At 43.7% G+C, this 17452-nt stretch overlaps 1 protein-coding gene across 1 annotated transcript in view; it reads left to right on the plus strand.

Annotated features, from left to right (window-relative positions):
- RAB30 (RAB30, member RAS oncogene family) overlaps nt 1–17452 on the plus strand; it is a 73981-nt gene that overhangs the window by 41905 nt on the left and 14624 nt on the right. The gene's annotated exons all lie outside the window — the stretch shown is intronic.

The following is a 17452-nucleotide window of genomic DNA, read 5'->3' on the forward strand; positions in this document are numbered from 1 at the left end:
TATTTGTTGTTTTGACAGCTACTTAGTTCTGCACAGTTTTCCAATGCTTTTTTTTTCCCTTTGGGCAAAATGCCAGGAAAATTTTAAAAATCACTGATTACATTGTTAGAAAAATCTGGTGTTAAGGTGGTATCTATAAGAGGTCCTATTGCAAAATATGACTTTGCAAGGGTAACACACTTAACCTGTTTTTTTCTTAAAGTATGTCCTCAAGATGCTATGATGATCCTTCAGTGGGAGGAGAGAATATAGAGAACTAACACTCAAATTTGGAGTGCTGGATTAAACAAAGTTAAATAAGGTTCTTTAAGACTTCTCAGAATCTTGCTGCTGTGCATTGTGGGTCTCCTATAGGGTATGCAGTAGGCAGAATTTCCTAAATTTACTTTTCATCTGAGGAGCAGGTGATTTTAGTTTTGTGTTTTGTGGAGCACACACATCTCTGGAAATAGCCCCCTGGCATAAATTCATCCTTTGAGGTCTAGTTCAATTGCCATATTCTCCAAGGCTTTCCTGTCTTCCACCTAGAGATACAGAACCTTTTCCTTCACTGAATTACATGGCCTTCATTTGTCTGATTGTCTCCCTACATTTTCCCTACTCCCTAGTAGATCATAAATTCCTTACACATGTTATGTCACTTCCACCGCGTCTGGGACATTGCCTTGTACAAAGGTGCTCAAGAAATGTTTGCATTGCTGCCTTCGGTGCCTTAGCTGAGTCATCTGCAGAGTCCAGAGGGCACTGGCAGGGGTGGGAGCCCCAGACAGGTCTGGAGCTTAGGACTCGCTGCTGAGGGATGTGGATGGGGGACAGGGCTCCCAGCAAGGGCACAGTGCTGGCTTGAGAGCCTGGTCCTGAGGACAGAATAGGGAAGCTAAGTCAGGAGGTGCTGAGAATATTAATCAAATGTACTGAAGGCTGGTTGTATGCCAGCCACCATATGGTCAGCTTTGGATACTTAACCTTAATCCCAACTTTTCAAGTAGGTAGTATTCTTCCCATTTCACAGATGAAGAAATGGGGCATCAGGAAGGTGAAGTAGAAGGAAGTACCTGTATGTTCCAGCACTGTGCTGGGACACAAAGATGAATTGTAACTCAGGCCTTTCCCTGAAGGAACCCTAGTTTTATGGAGCAAATAGTCCTGTAAAGAAAGAATTATAAACAGTGGGGTAGCTGCAATGATTAAGCTGCGGTCAGGGTGTCATGGGAGAACTGAACCTGTGTGTGGGGGAAGGTGACAAATCCAGAAAGGCTTCCCAGAGAGTGATGCTGTGCAAGGGGGAGCAAGAGTGCAGGGCTTGAAGGGACTGAAGGTGCATACATACACACAGAAATAGAAACAGACAAGTAAAGGCCTGGAGTGAGAAATATCATGAGGAGTTTATTGTTACATATGAAACGCAAGTTAGGTGAGAAGTGAGGCTGCGGAAGTTGAGATGCTGTTTCAAACATGTTGGAAGTTTTGGACTTGATTTTGAATGCCATAGGAATCCATTGTGGACTTTTCAGCAGAAAAGCAAGCTGTGTGGCACATTTGGGATACATATCCAGGTGGTGGGTAGTAGGTAGTATTATTCCCATTTTCTAGATGGGGGAACTGCGGTTCAGAAAGTGTCGTGCTCAAGATTACCCATCTTGTCAGAGGAGAAACAGAGCCACGATTTCAACTCAGACTCACCTGAATCTTTGCACAAATAAGCAACCTCTCAAAGTAACAATGATCAATGATTGTATTGAATTCCTACTGAAAAGTACTGTACTCTTACTCTGATATTTGAATCAGAGACTAGTTTTCAGGCTTAATATGATCAAGAGCTAGTACCTAGTGCCATAAAAGTTCAGAGGAGGAGAGATCAGAGAGGACTTCATGGGACAGGGAACTACAACAGATAATGGGAAGCCAGGGGGAGAAAGATGCGGCTGGAGGGGTGAGGCTGTGCCATGGTGTGGAAGAGCAGGAGTGATCACAGGGAACGGATGACCAGAGGCACAGCCATGGTCACTAGCTTTTTGAGAGAGCCATGTAAAGAGGAAGGATACAAGAATGATTGTGCTCCTTAATTTCCATCTTCACTTTTGCTGAATATAAACACACAATTGGTGTTTAAAAACTCTTTACTACTTTATTACAGTCAGTGGAGAGTTTACTCCCTATAGTTTCTGCCTTACAATTCACTGGAGTTGATTTTAGCAACCCTATCCTCTCCTCAAACCCACTAGGAACATAAAAGGGCAACAGTGGAGGGTCCTACAGCCAGTAGGGCCAAAGCCAGACATGCAGTAAGCGACGTCTGAGTGCAAGTGCGGTGGCAGAAGTGTGTCAGAGGAACCGGGCGCACAGACACAGAAGAGGGCGTGTGTGTTTGTTTTGGCTCTCACAAGCTCTCTAAATATTCCTTCCATCTGTGTTATGATTCACTTCAGGGACTGTAGTTGTTGTTTTTTGCAAATACTATTGTGTTATACGGGGGGAGGGTAGCAAAAGTAGGTTTGCAATTGTGGGTATGCAAAACACAGTTCATTCTCATATTATTATTAATTATCGTATTATTTTCCACATGAACAACTGTAAACCTACTTTTACTCCACTGTGTGTATATTCTAGTCAACGGTGTGGTAGAAAGAGGACACACCTTCCAGTCAAAACACACCTGGGTTAGTGTCCCAGCTCCTCTGCCTGCCAGTTCTTTTACCTAGGGCACATTATTAACTGTGTTAAGAATAGACTTATATAGATCTTTGATCTTGTCATTATGCCCCCTTGTTACCATCATTAAATTTATCCTCACCCCTGGGTAATTCTCAGCAGCAAATGAGCGTGCTCTAATGTTTCTTATCTGAAAGCAAAATAAAGAATCCCCAAAACCTCTTCTAATTTTATTTATTATTTATTTTTAAACTCTGTGGACATTATATCCTTACCTAACTACTTTCTAGTTTTTTTCCCCTTTCTCAGTAAAACTTAAAAGTTGTCCATAGTTTAGGCTTTGACTACTTCCCCTCACTCCAGTCTCTTCCTGTCATTCTACCAGGATTCTTCGTGTCTGTGTCGATTGATGACCTTCATGTTGCCAAATTTAAGGCCACTGCTCCCTTTTAACCTTACTAATTCTCCCAGCAGTATTTGACACAGTCGATCACGGTTTTCTTGGAAACTACTTTCCTGGGTCTCTTCCCATCTTTCAAGTCTATTCTCTTCAGTCTCTAATGGCCCCCTTGCCTTCTTACTCACTTTCCATAGATAACCTCTTCTAATCCAATGGCTGCAATAACAGTTCATTTGCTAATGACCTTTAAATTTGCATCTTAATCCTCAAACTTTCTCTGGACCACCAGATTCCTGTTCAGATAGATGCCTAAGAGGCAGTGCAAATTCAACATGGCGGAAAGAGAACTCTTGATTTTTCCTCTACGTCAAACTTATTCTTCCCTAAGTCTTCCCAACCTCAGTCAGTGGTGCTACTATTCCTCCAAGTGCTCAAGCCAAAATATCTAGGTGTTACTTTTGATTCTTTTTGTTCTCCATCATTGTCCAGTTCTCCAGCAAGTCCTATCTTCAAAACCATTCCCAAGTTTCTCTCTTTCCCTCCATCTCTACTATGAGCACCCTAGTCCAGGCCACAGCATCTCTCCCCTAGCCAACTTGCAGTAAATTCTTCACCAGTCTCCTGTGTGTTTCCCCATACCAAAATACCCTCCGTTACAAGGACCAGAGAAATCATTTAAGACTGTTCATCGGCTTGTGTCACGTTCTATAAATCCCTCTGGTGGCCTCCCACACACAGGATGACATGCAGACTCCCTGCTCTGGCTGACCAAGCTGGGAGTGACCTGCCCCATGTCAGTCTCTGCCTGTTCTCCTTGACCAAGCACCCAGCCTCGCTGTTCATTTTTTGGTCCCTTGAACATGCCAAGTTCATTCTCACTTTTAGTGCCTTTAGTCTGCAATGTTCTTCTTTCATTTTTATGTGCTAGGCTTTTCCTTATTCAAATATCATCTTAAATATAGCCATCTCAGAGGGCCCAGTCTGCAATAGCTGCCCAGTCAGCCTCTGTCCCTTCCTCCTACCTTAATGCTCTGCTAGCACTTGTCACTATATGATGCTCTTCTGGTTTCTTTATGTATATGCTCATTTCCTCATTCTCTCATTGCTCTGCTTTCTGCCCACCTGGAATGTATGTCTCATGAGGTGGGACTTGGTTTGTTCATCACTCTAGTTCCTGGACCAGTGACTTGCGCATAGTAGATGTTCAGTACAGATGTATGGATGAGCGAATATATTTTTCTCCTCTGCAAAATGGAGAGCTAATTTTGTCTCAGAATTGTTGAGGACTTATTTGATAATGCACGTAAAGTGAATAGTTCTGTGTTTAGCACACTGAGTTTAATAAATGGAAACCGTGCTGTTTTCTAAGTAGCTGGCTCATCACAGACATTGAACATAGACCACTTGTGTTTCTTTCTTATAATCTGCACCCCCTGTGGTCTTTTTTGTTTAAATAACCTGCACTCTGGACAGAGTGAAAGGCACTCTTCCAGTCAGCTATGACTCTCTATTTTCTTTCCCTGAAGAAGAGGTATAAAAAGCATTATCCAGTGAGTAGTCAACATAAGCTAGTTTAGAGCCATTATTAATGTCACCTTGTCCCCTGTGTCCCACCCAGTACACACAGAAATACTGTATTATAACAATGTTTGGCTTTCTCTTGGGAAATTGTAATTTTCTTCCTCTCTTTGGTTATATGGTATTTGCCAATTAATTCTCTGTAGAATCAGGTTCTCTGGAAAGTATTCCCAGACTTTGTGTGTTCTGATCACTTTCTCTTTTGCATTTATTTAACAAATATTTATGTAGGGTCAACTGAGTGCTAGACAATGGGTATGCAGGTAGGAATCATAGCGGCGTCTGTCCTTAAGGTCTAGTGGGGAGAGCAGGATATGTGCACCGGTGAGGGTAGTAAAGTGTCCATGGAGAGCAACTCCTTAGACCACAGTGGAGGCACCAAGGCACAAGTGAGTGGTTCACGTGGAGGGGAAGAGAAGGGCAGAGGTTTCAGAGAGATGTGGTTGCTCACCAGCCAGCTGGAGAGAATGGGCATGTGAGTCAGATTCTGAAGGGATGAAGCTGCCTTGGGTCCACAGGCTGGGAGCCTGGTGTGGCCGTGTGATCCCAGTGGTGGTGCTAACTCTAAGGCCACGGGAAACAAAGCCAGAGAGATGCTCAGGGTCCGAGTCATGGGTGGCGCTGTGTGCCCTGCTCGGAATGTGAACTTTCTCCAGCAGTGACAGTGACAGGAGCAGCACCTAGCATTCATCGGTGCTTCCTCCATGTCAGGTTCTCTTCTTCATGCTGTATTGCATCCATTCCTTTAATCATACAACCACCTTAGGAGTAGGTACTGTTGTTAGCCCTGTTTACAAATAAAGAAGCTTAGGTACCAAGAATAGGGAACTCGCCCAAAGTCACCAGAGGCAAAGGCAGGACTCAGACCCAGGCAGTTTGGCTCCAAAGTTGACCCTCTTCACCTGGGCATGTACTTCCTTTCAGATGGTTGTGTACAGGCAGCAGGGTGCCTCTGAGAAGATTTAAGTGTGGGAATGACAAGGTTACATTAGTTCTTTGGAAAGGTGGTCATGGAGTCACATTGCCTCTTGTATAGGGGTTGGCTTCTAAAGGCATCTAAGACAAAAAGTGCAGAGTTACATTTTCCCTTGAAGTAAGGAGTGCCCGAGTGAGGTGTGCTGTGTTAGCAGTGGTATCCCACGTCTGTCAGCCCAGCACTGCAGCTTTCGTCCAGCCTTGGAACAGAGAGAGGTCAGTCTTTGGTAGACATGCATGTAAGCGATGAATAGTCAGTTTGTATTGAGGGGCCCTGTTGTTTGAAAAGCATAAACGCATCACAGTCTTATGGAAACTGAGCCCCTCAGTGATGACAGCAGACTCAGCTGCCCTTCTCACTTTCGCCAGAGCCCACAGTCACTTAACGGGCAGCAGAGCCCAAGTGTTGCTTAGTGATTTCCCTGTCCCTGTTTCTCTCCAGGGAGGAGTGGCAGGGATGTAAGTTAGGCCCGTGCATGAGGACAGCAGAGGGGAAGAAGGTCTGTGTGCGAGTGGGGAAGTGGGAAGAAGACAGAGAGACAGCAGTCTGCACAGGCAGCTGCTGCCCAGGTGTGAGAGGCTGGTCCCTGTGAAGGTTGGACAGGCGAGTGTGGGCGAGTGAGAGATGAGAAGGAGGTTAAATATTTTGGACCCAGGGACCAGTTGCCTTTGTTCCCTTCAAGCTTTTTCTGATTAGAAAACATAGTTCATCATTGTATCTTTCCATTTTCAAAGCCTGGTAAAATCCCTTCTCATTTCCAGCCACGTGAACTTTTTAGTAACACTGCACTCTCTGTGCTCTCGGCTCGTGGCCACAGAAGTAGGCGTGAGAGCCGTCGGCAGGGGCCAGGAACGCCTGTCGACCTGTCTAGCCTATCACAGTGACTCAAAAAACTGCCGTGATGTTTTTTCTTACAAGTCTTATGTTAAGTCCACTGATTGTTTTAAAAATTAAAATGATTTTGTAATTACTTTACAGAGAGCTTTAACTTAATTACAACGATAAAAACCAAACCAAACCGCCGAATGTATAGGAGAAGGAGACAGGGAAAATCATATCAAAATGCTGGCAGTGATTGTGTTCCTTTTGATAATTTATTTTCCCCTTTTCTGTGTTTTCTAAGTTTTTAAAAGAAATGTGTCTATGGTACATGCAAAATGTCAAAAACTTGTTTAAAAAAGGACAAAGCTTAAAAAATAATAAGCTCCCTATAATCCCATAACCCTAACACAACATATGTTCTTATTTTTGAGATGCCCTCATTCACATACATGCTTATTTTTCATAGCTGCAGTCCTGACAAATGTAGCTTTGTGTATTCTTTTTATTTTACAGCCTATAGTCAACATTATTTCCTATTTCTACATAGTTTTCATAATTGGCATTTCTCATGGCTGCCCTGCATTCCGTGGTGTTGATGTTCCATACTGAACTGTCCCTTGTTGGACATTTGGGTTCTTTCCAGTTCTCTTCAATAAGATGTAATGAGCATTTTTGTTCATTTAGCATTTTGAGATTGTTCAGTTTTTTCCCTAAAGTGAATTCCCAGCAGTGAGCTCAGTGAATGAAAGCTTTGAACACTGTAATGGCTTTGGTTTGTACCAAGTAAGATTATGATTTCTAGAAGAAGCAATTGACTGTGGATGGTCACTAGCTGTGCACGTGTGTATCTGTCTCATGTTTCCCTCAGTATTGAGCCTTTATGATATTTCAACAGTGTATTTCTAAATATTTTGTTCACTGAAGAAAATTTAGAAAAGACAAAAATATATAAAGAAGGGAATAAACTATCCATAATTCTACCACCCAGAGGTAAGCATTTAAAAAGTATATATTCATCCAAGTATACACTTCATAATGTTCCATCATCTCGCGCTCTGAAAGTATAACCTCTTCTCTGTCATTGGATGAATGTTTAGTCCTTTCTCCATTGGGGGGTTTATTTGAAGTAATACTGGAATGCACTTTCTTGTGAAAATTTTTGTGCATGTCTTAGAAACATCCCGTAGGAAAAGCACCCCCAAGCAGAATTGCTGGGTCAAAGAGCATGGCCTCTGTTCAGACTTTTGGTAAAACTGAAAGCTCGCCATTGAGGAAAGTTGTGCCGCGTTATCCTTTACCTCGTGAGAAGTGTAGAGGAGACAGGCTGGGTGCAGCTGACGAAGGCCGGAGCCGGGTGGATGCAGTCGAGACAAGCTGGAGCAGAGGGGGTTTCAAGCAACATTTCTGAAAGAAAATATACAGACCTTGGTGACAGATGGCATGCTGTGCATGGGCAGGGGCAGGCACAGGGGTGCCCAGGGTGTGGGGGGAGACCATGTTGAGAAAGAATTTCTACCTAGTCTTCCACATCGGAAACTTGCCAAGATGCAGATAAGATCATTAGAAAGCACTTGCAAATCTGAGGTGCTGTATAGATGTAAAAGCTTATTGGTAGCAATAGTAACTAGGAAATCCCACCCAACAGGGCTGTTTCAGGGATGAAATGGGATGGTATGTGTAAAGCGCCGAGGCTCTAAGCAAATAGTCATTCTCTTGAGAAGCTGCACAAACTTGGGAGAATTCCTGTATTTTTTCCTCATCCATTGCAGCCCCAGAGCATGTGGACACTTTCTACACTTTTATTTTTCTGCTTCCAGTGAGGAGGGAATCTGTGTGAACCACGGATAAGGGCTCAGGCTGGAGTGACAGTCTTCTGGCAAGGAAGGAGACACCTCTCTGTCCTTGGTAGGTCTTGGGTCTCTCAGACAGAGGGAAGCCTTGAGCCCACTTGTGGGCTGCAGCCCTGACCTCTGGCTGCTTGGCCAGGATGCACTGTGTGCTCAGCCCGGGGAGGAACGTGAGGACGCTGATAAGGAGGCCCTTCCCATCCAGCCAGAAGGGCGGGTGCAGGAAGGCTTCTGCAGAGGACAGATTAGACCCATATTTAGAGAACAACAGGAGGGAATCGGGACAAAAGCACCCCTCCCCGAGCTCTTTGGGTGGCATTGTTTATTGTTGGAGGAGGACAATGGAGGGAGCCTGGCCTGCTTGTGGAGAAGAGGAAACAGCAAGTTGGGTCTGGAAGGGCCTTTTTTTTCCAGATAAGTTCAAAAAACAAGATTGCAGACAGAATCTCTCCATCTTGTAAAGGGATTAATGAGTGGGGAGGGTATTTTTCTTTTCCTCCTGGAAACAGGGTACTAGTATTCCAGGAGCACCCAAGACTCTGTCAGGCACCTGCTCCCAAGTGCTATGTCACAAAACAAATTAGCCTGGGGAGCTCACTGAAGTGGGGGGCGGATGCGGGCCCTCCTTTGTCCTTTCACCTCTGTAGGAAACCACATCTGTGCTCAGTGCAGTGACAGACACCTTCTCACTATTGAAGGTGACTGAGCACTATTACTTCAACAATGTGGTTGAGACATTTGCTTTGGTTAATATGCTGAAATGCTGGTTCAAGGCTCGATGTTCAGTTTCCTTACATGTCTGGTATCCCAAATATAGTGTATATTTCTAGGAAATATGAGAATATAAAAGAGAATATATGAATATACAAAGAATAAAATAGTAAGATATTTTATTGTTTTAGTTTTTGAAAATAATAATTGTGAAGGTCTTTTTTTTTTAATTTAATAATTTTTTTATTGTTGTTGAAAATATTCCCAAGGGCTGCTTTTGAGCTGCCTCTCATCAATGCGTCCATGCCAGCCACCTTGGCGGTTATGCCCTTGGCCTTGCTCAGTAGGGAGTTACCTTCACAGACTTTATTTGTCCTAGGAGCAGCTCTGATTTAGAGTCAGGGGACCTGCGAATGTTCTTCTGGCTGTTGCTGGCATGGTGCATGGCCCGAGGCAACTCACTCGTGATTTCAAATCCATTTCTGTAAAATGGGGAGAAGAAGATAGGCTTCTCCTGCTTCTCCAGGAAGATCCTGTGTTAGAGTGTAGTGAGAGTAATTTCTGAGCAGTAATATAGGGTACATGTGTGCGGGAGTTTTATTTTTATTAGTGATGCAAATAAACTATCTTTTAAAAATGTAATTTAGCAGAGGATGCTGTCATACATTTTAAAAATTTACTTAGAGAGAGGGGAAGGTAGGGAGAGAGGGAGGGAGAGAAACATTGGTGTGAAAGAGAAATATCTGTTGGTTGCCCCTTGCACATACCCAAACTGGCAAGCAGGCTCACAACCCGGGCACGACGGGAATTGAACCCATGACATTTTGTCTTGTAGGATGATGCCTAACCAACCAAGCCACGTTGGCCAGGGCACAAATAAACTATTGTTCTACCCATTGGTTTTGGCTGTCGTATGGTGGATACTTGGTATGAAGAAATGAATCTGCCCTGCAGGAACTTGCTGAAATATGGTTTAATAGAGAAGCTGTGGAACACACACACCATTAATTGGGAAAAGCAACCCAAGTCTGGGTGGGGCACTCCCTCCATGCCATGTGAAAAGGTGCAACAGAGCAGACAAAGAAAAAGACAGAAAGACAGAAACAGAGTATCCAAAACAGATTTTTTTTAAAGGGCCTCTCTCCCTGTATTAAGAAAACAGGCTTGCCTATTGAGTACTACCATAGACTGAATAGACAGGCAGAGTATGACTTGTCAAGAAGTGGAGCTCATCATCTTCCCTAGAAAGAGCTGGGCACTGCAGCGTCCCCAGGGGCAAACACTGTTGTTAGTTTTCTTCTGTATCCTTACAGGGATCCTGCATGCTATATACAGATGATTAGAAACCCCCTTTTCATACTATACATCTCACTCTCTACCTCCCTTCTTTCACTCTGTGTACATTGCAGATGTCTGTAGCAGACTTCATGGTACATTGATGATGTAGAGTTTCCAAAACCTGTACAACCATTTTCCTACTGCTGGACTTTAGGTTGTTTCATATTTGCTGTTGCAAACATTGTTATAATGAATATCCTACTCTACCTGTCTGTACATGGGTATCAGTGTAACTGTAGGATAGACTCCTAGAAATGGAATTGCTGGTCGGACAGTTTGTAGTAGCCTTTTCGCTTTAAATCAGTGTTGCCCTGCATAGAGGTGGTGTTGGATTCCCTCCCACCAGCAGGATGCCGTGCCCCAGTTCCCCACATTCTCTCCAGGACAGGATGGGCTCTGCCAGCCTATGATGAAAACTGGCTTCTTATTAAACATTCATTATAGTTTTCATTATAAATTATAAATTCATTACAATTTGATTTACTTTTATGAGTGAGGCTGATCTTTTGAAAATATAGAAGTGACATTTTTACTTCCTGTCTTGTAAAATATCTACTTGTGTCCTTTGCCCATTTTTTTTCTGTTTAGGTTATTCAATTTTTCTTATTGATTTGTAGGAACTCATTATGTATTTTAAGGAAATTAGTCCTTAGTTACATGTATTTCAGATATTTTAATCAGTTTATTTTTTCTTTTTTTTAAGTATATTTTATTGATTATGCTATTACAGTTGTCCCATTTTTTTCTCTCTTTTATCCCCTCTGCCTAATACCCCAATCCTTCCAGCATTCCCCCACTTAGGTCATGTCCATGGGTCATACATATATATTCTGTGGCTTCTCCATTTCCTATACTATTCTTGACCTCCTCCTCTCTATTCTGTTTTTAGCAATTATGCTTCTTATTCCCTGTACCTTTTCCTCCATTCTCCTCCATCCCCCTCCCACTGGTATCCCTCCATGTGGTCTCTGTTTCTGTGATTCTATTCCTATTTAAATGTGAAAATAAGATCAAAACTATGAATGCTAAAATGGCAACAAACTCACAAGTATCAACAACTGAAGCTAATACAAAAACAAATAGCTTATTTTTTATTGTTTTGCCATATAGAATTTTTAAAAATTTAATTAGTCACATTGGTCATTCTCTTTATTTTATGAACTTGATTTTGAGTACTTCTTAGGTCATCCCCACTGTAAGATTTTGTATGTATCAAGTTTTCTTCTAGAACTGTTATGCTTTTACTTTTTATAATCCAAATCTTTAATTCATCTGGGAGTTACATTAGCATAAATAGTGAGCTAGAGTTCCCATTTGACTTTTCTCCAGAAAGATGTGGACCTTGAAACATGCACTTTTACTCACTAGCTGTGTAATTTTGAACAAATCAATTAACTTCCCAGAACCTCAATTTCCTTATCTGTATAATGGGAATAATAACAATTCCTACCTAATGAGGCTGTTGAAAAAGCTAAATTATATATGGAAAGCTCCTGGCACACATTCCGTGCTCAAATCATGGCCAAAACACTCAGGACCCTGGGACTAGTGTGTTCCACAAAGGGGAGACTTTGCAGGTGGCTGGGATACAGAGGTCACACTGCAACTCACTGTCACGTGATTTAGGGTGAGTCACTTTATCAACTAAACCCTCAGCTTCCTCACCTGCATATTGCGTGATAAGAACCAGTTCATGAGATCATTGGCAGTCTGGATTGCATCACATCTGTGAAAGTATTGTATAACCTGTAATGGACTGTATGAAAAAGCTAGAGATTATGGCCTGGTGAACGTGGGCAGCCATGGCACAGGTGGGTGTTGGGCAGTCCTGGCCAAAGGAGCCTAATTACCTTGCAATGATGTGAAATTAACAGCTGATATAAAGCAAGTGAGCTTGCAGCAGTTGATTATAATAATGTTTAGTAATTGCCTTCTAGTAATTAAGCAATAATGAGCTTCCTGAGACAGAACCTTGTTAGTGCAAAAGATGGATCAAAGGCTTTCAACTCAATGTATACATCTTGAGCACAGCAGTGGGCTATGCACGCCTGAGTGTCCTGTTGAAGAATGCTTCTTGTCCTCAAGGGCAGTAGGGGCAGTAGGGATGCAGAGCACTTCCCCTCCACCAGGCAGGTGCACACGCCTAGATGTACTTGGAGGAAGGCCCACAGTGCTCTGGGTTGTCCTGGAGGGAGAAACTTCTACAGAGCCCTGTATGCCAGTGTGAGCCCAGTTCCCAAAGTGTGGCCCTGCAGCTAAAGAGCCCCACCCAGCTCAGTAATGCCTTCTTCAGTGTCACTTGTTGCCCTCTTTATTCTCTCTGTTTAGTTGTTTTGATTCATCAGGCATATCCTGTTTCTTATGCTCCATGCATCTCCCTCCACAGCTTCTGGGTGGGCCTGATGTTGTGTTCAGGGCGTCTGTCTGTTTCTCCCAGAGTCGCTGACTCAGAGTGTCCCTGGGCAGGGTTGCCAGGGACTGCCAGGAAATATGGGATGCTCAGTTAAATTTGAATTTCAGATAAACAACTAATATTTTTTTAGTGTAAATATGCCCCACACAGTATTTGGGTCATACTTTTATACTAAAAAGTATTCACATGTCCATGTCATATTTGGAACAAACATATTAAAATGTATTTGTTTGCTACCTGAAATTCAAATTTAACTGGGTATCCTCTTTTCCTTTTAACTGGGTGTTCTCCTTCTTTTCCTTCCTCCTTTTCTTCCTTCTTTGCTTCCTTCCTTCCTTCATCTAGCAGCTTTACCTGCATGGCCCTGATTTCAAATGCTGTGAAATAGCAGTTACCACACCAGTTTCTTGGAGCTCTGGTAGCAAGGGATGTTAAAAGGTGTTATATGAGAAAAGGATTCTGAGCTAAAATCATGCTTGCTAAATCCTAGATTAAACAAATTTCATTGTTTTTTTCCTCATTATGGGAATTTTCAGAACCTTTTAAATCTCCGACATTGGGTTGTAGTAGGTAGTGTTTCTGAAGGTATGTTTCTCTCCTCCCGCTCCCCCTTCCTGAGTATTTAGCGTCACAGGAGCACAGGTGGAATGGATGCTGACGGTCTCTATTTGTAGGCCATGAGTTCTGATTTTGGGTTTTGGGAAAATACCACTCTATAGAAAAAAACAACAACTTTGTATAATGTTGTGATTCTATTTTTGCTTTAAAATGTATACATTTACAAAATATATGCATAGATGTGGGTATATATGAATGAAAAAAGGAAGGATGCATACCAAAATGTTAAGTGTCATCCCCAGTAGGGGATGCAGATAGGGAAAGATTATGGTTGATTTTCTTCCTTTTTGTTGGTATGTTCTGTAATCCATAGATGTGACTCTTGTCAGAAGGATTACAATTTTTTTGATTATTTTGTTTTTAAAAGGGTCACTATTCCATGTATTATTTTATTTGCCTCCCAAGTATTCAGCGATGGTGGTTCTAACATTATCCCCACTGTATGGAGGAGGAAACGCACACAGCTCTGTGGCAGACTCAGGTCTCACGGTTTCATCGTCGGGCTACCTCCTCAGTACAAGGTAGAGGCGGCACACGTGGTCCTGGGAAGGGGTTCTGGTGTCTGTCCGCCCAACCCCTTTGGTTCACAGACTAAGGTTGAGACCCCGAGAGGGAAAAGTACCTAGTGGGACACATGGTTTTTGAACAAGGATACGTCCTTGGGCAAGGTCTGGGGATCAGAAGGCAGGACAAGGACCTGGCCTCCTCTTTGCCACAGGCCTTGACTTGATCTGTTGTACTAGACCTTTAAAAGGGCAAGGGGAAGAATGTTGTGATGTACAATGGTGAATACAGTTTCATTTTGTCTTTAAAAAGGTCACTTTGATATATGATCTATGTTGCCAAAATCACATTGATTAGATTTTTTTCTCTTTAAGCATTGCAAAGTGCATGTTTTCCGTATCTTTTCTAAACTGATTTTTTTCCTTTTCTTCATCTGTTTTTCCTTTTTTGAATCTTAGGCATATATCTGTTTGTTTATAGCTAGTGGTCATTATGTTATGTGGGGTTTTACTTGTGTGTCTGAGTAGAGATCCTGTTTATACCCCCTGAGCCTGGTACTTAGTTACACGGAAAAGCGATGACTGGATTGTGGAGGTGGGGTGGAGGGAAGTCTGGGTCTAGCTCCGAAAAGAAGCCTGAGCGTGGAGGGCACAGTGAGGAGACGTGTTGCAGGATGGGGAATCAGTGTGTGGCCCTACCTTTAGCACTGTGGTTCAGAGGGGACTGGGGTTCCATTCAGTCGAGCCCCCAGCCCTCACGACACATACAGCAGTGCTGTCGGCCTTGAGGCCAGGAGCAGGGCATCTTATTTCAGAAGGAGATGGGCTTTGGAGTTTGATGGATCTGGGTTTGAATCCTGATCCTAAGACTGACTAGCTGTGGAATTTGAGGATAATTTCACTGTGCCTCAGTTTCATCTTCCGAAAGCAAGGGGTAATGATAATACTCACACTTTATAGAGTTGTTGTGAGGACTAAGTGAGGGAATACATGTATTCCTGGAAGAAAACCTGGCACATCGTAAGCACTGAATAAGTGTCAGCTATTATAATTATTAACAACAATAGAATATAATGTTCCTAGAAGAGAGCTTGGCCAGTGGCATATCTTGGGATGTGTTTGCCCCCAGACAAGGTGTGACTTTGTTGCTAGTTTCTGGCAGCTATAACTAAACGCTTCTTAATGGGGCTCCCTCCTGGGAAGCTGCCTCATCACATGGTGATCGGGGGCTGAGCCGTTCATTACATTACCTACCAAACAAAAGGGCTTCCTCAGTGGGCAGTTTCCAGAGACTGTTGTGAGATTTTCATTCAGCACTGTGTTTTCTATTAGAAATGAAACAGTAACCACAGCAGGTAACCTGGAGTGTACAGTGCAGCCTTAGCCCCAGATAGCCTGTGTTTTTAAAGAGACTGAACACTTTTTTTAGATGTTTATTTAAAAAAAATTTCAACAGAGCGTTAAAGTGATTTCTTACAGAAAGGAGAAGGGCCTTACTTTTTATTCTGTGGCTCACTCCAGGTGGTAACTGCCCTAGACTTAACTGTGAACATTGACTCTGACCAGATAACTCTTTGCCTTCTGTTCCTGAAGGTTCATAATCTGGGCACTGATACCCTTCTCCTAGGAGCCCTGTTTCTTTGGTCTTTATATTTGGATGCTGTTGTCTGGATTCTCAGCTTGTTTCCTCGGCCTCTGTCAAAGGTGGAGAAGTAAACCTACGGCAGCAGTCTCAGCACAGGGAAAGACTGCGGTCCGGCCCGTGTTCCCTGCGCGTGGGCTTGTGCATGCCGTGAGCTGTGGTCCGCGGGAGGCCTGCAGAACCTCCAGTCTTTCTGCTGTCCTTGTGTGTGTGTGTCTCTGGGTTTTAGTTTCTGTTCACGGTTAATGGCTTGAGTTTTTATTAACATATTATGTCCCTGAGTTTTTATTCAGTTTGACCTTGGTTCTTGTTTAGATTACTACAGTATGCTAGAAAAGAGTTTTGGATTTGAAGCCAGAGAGAGAAGGGAAATCACATTTGTTAAGTGCTTACCCTTCATTGTTTAATTCATCTTCCTTAAGCTCCTGCTGTGAGCCAAGTGTTGTGAAAGGCACTTCAGGGCAGTGGTTCAAGGACATGGGTGCTGGACCCAGGCTGTCTGGGCTGGAGTCCCAGCCCCACAGCTTCAGTGGGACCCAGCAGTAAGTGGGGCCTTAACCACTTTTTATTTACCTTTTCTTCTGCTTGTTAGAATGCTAATAGTGTCCACCTGACAGGATTGTTTGGCGAATGAAATGAATTAATAATGTGGAGTGAGATGACGATGATGATGGGGACAGGTTGGGATCAGGACAGAACCACTTAGTTGCTCTCACACTGCTCACGGTCCTGCGCACTTGTGTGTGTCTAGGGCTGAGGTGCTGAGGCCTGATGTTGGTGTGTGAGGGAGGTGCACGTGATCGAGCACGGTAAAGCACGTGGGTATTACTAAAGGAGAGGGCCAGGGCCTGGCCTGATCACGCAGCGGGGTGCCCTGCCTCCCTCTCAGGGCAAAGAAGCATAGCAGGGAGAGTGATGTTTACGGAGGAATGAAAGTTAGCTGGGGTGGGGGCGGGGAGAGGAGGTTGTGTGCAGAGGAACAGTGTATGTGAAGGCCTGCAGAGGACATCTCGGGGTGTTTACGGAACTGAAGAAATCTAGTGAGGCCAGAGCACGGGACGCTGGCGAGTGGGACGAGAAGGCACTGGCAACAACGAAGGAGAGACCAGGCCAAGGGAGATGTGTTGTGTGGAGGATTTGGGGCAACTAAAATACTGGTTAGCCAGATACCGCTCTTGGGGGTTTTCACTCATTACTTCGAGCATCACAGCTCTGTGATCTAGGTGTTATTAGCCCGTGTGGTTGATGGCGAAGTTCAGACTAAAAAAATTTCCGTTTGCCCAAAGGCACAGACTTAGAGGGCTGTACAGTCAAGATCGGAACCTAGGCTTCTCGAGCTCCACAGCTGGAGTTCTCTCCATGACACTGTACCTTCTGAACCTGAGGTCTGGCTGCTGGCTTTTGGACTTCAGGCTCCTCTCTTAATTTCCTTTCTCTTCAGTTTACTCACTTGTAAATAGATAACATAAATACCAGCCTCATAGACTTGTGAAAATAAATGGAAACACACATAAAGTGCCAAGTATTGCACATTGCCTGACATATAGTGAGTGCAATGACTTCCTATAGACCCAGGCTGCTGACAGAGGAACATTTTCCTTTCCTGGTCCCATGACCTGGGACAGAACCCCGTGAGCTGCCAGCTGCACCTGGCCTGGTTGTCAGCCATCTTTCCAAGGACCTGTTGAACTCCCGGTAGAAATCATCTTTGCACACAGGGGATCCGCAGGTCTTAGTATGGTGGGCTCTCCTTCTGCCCTGCAGCCTGCAGCCGTCTGCCCTTCAGCTGGCTGGTAGGAGTGACCTGAGGCTTCTCTAGCTCTCCCAAGCGTCCTTCCCCTCACGGGCTTGCTGTCATCCCTTTCCTCTTCCTCTAGAGTCCACTGGGCTTGTTCTGCCTACACCTTATGAAATGAGTGCTGTGCAGATTTGAATTGAACATGACTTTGTCA

The sequence above is a fragment of the Phyllostomus discolor genome, chromosome 6 (genome assembly GCF_004126475.2).
Source record: "Phyllostomus discolor isolate MPI-MPIP mPhyDis1 chromosome 6, mPhyDis1.pri.v3, whole genome shotgun sequence".
In the NCBI taxonomy this organism is placed as follows: Eukaryota; Metazoa; Chordata; class Mammalia; order Chiroptera; family Phyllostomidae; genus Phyllostomus; species Phyllostomus discolor.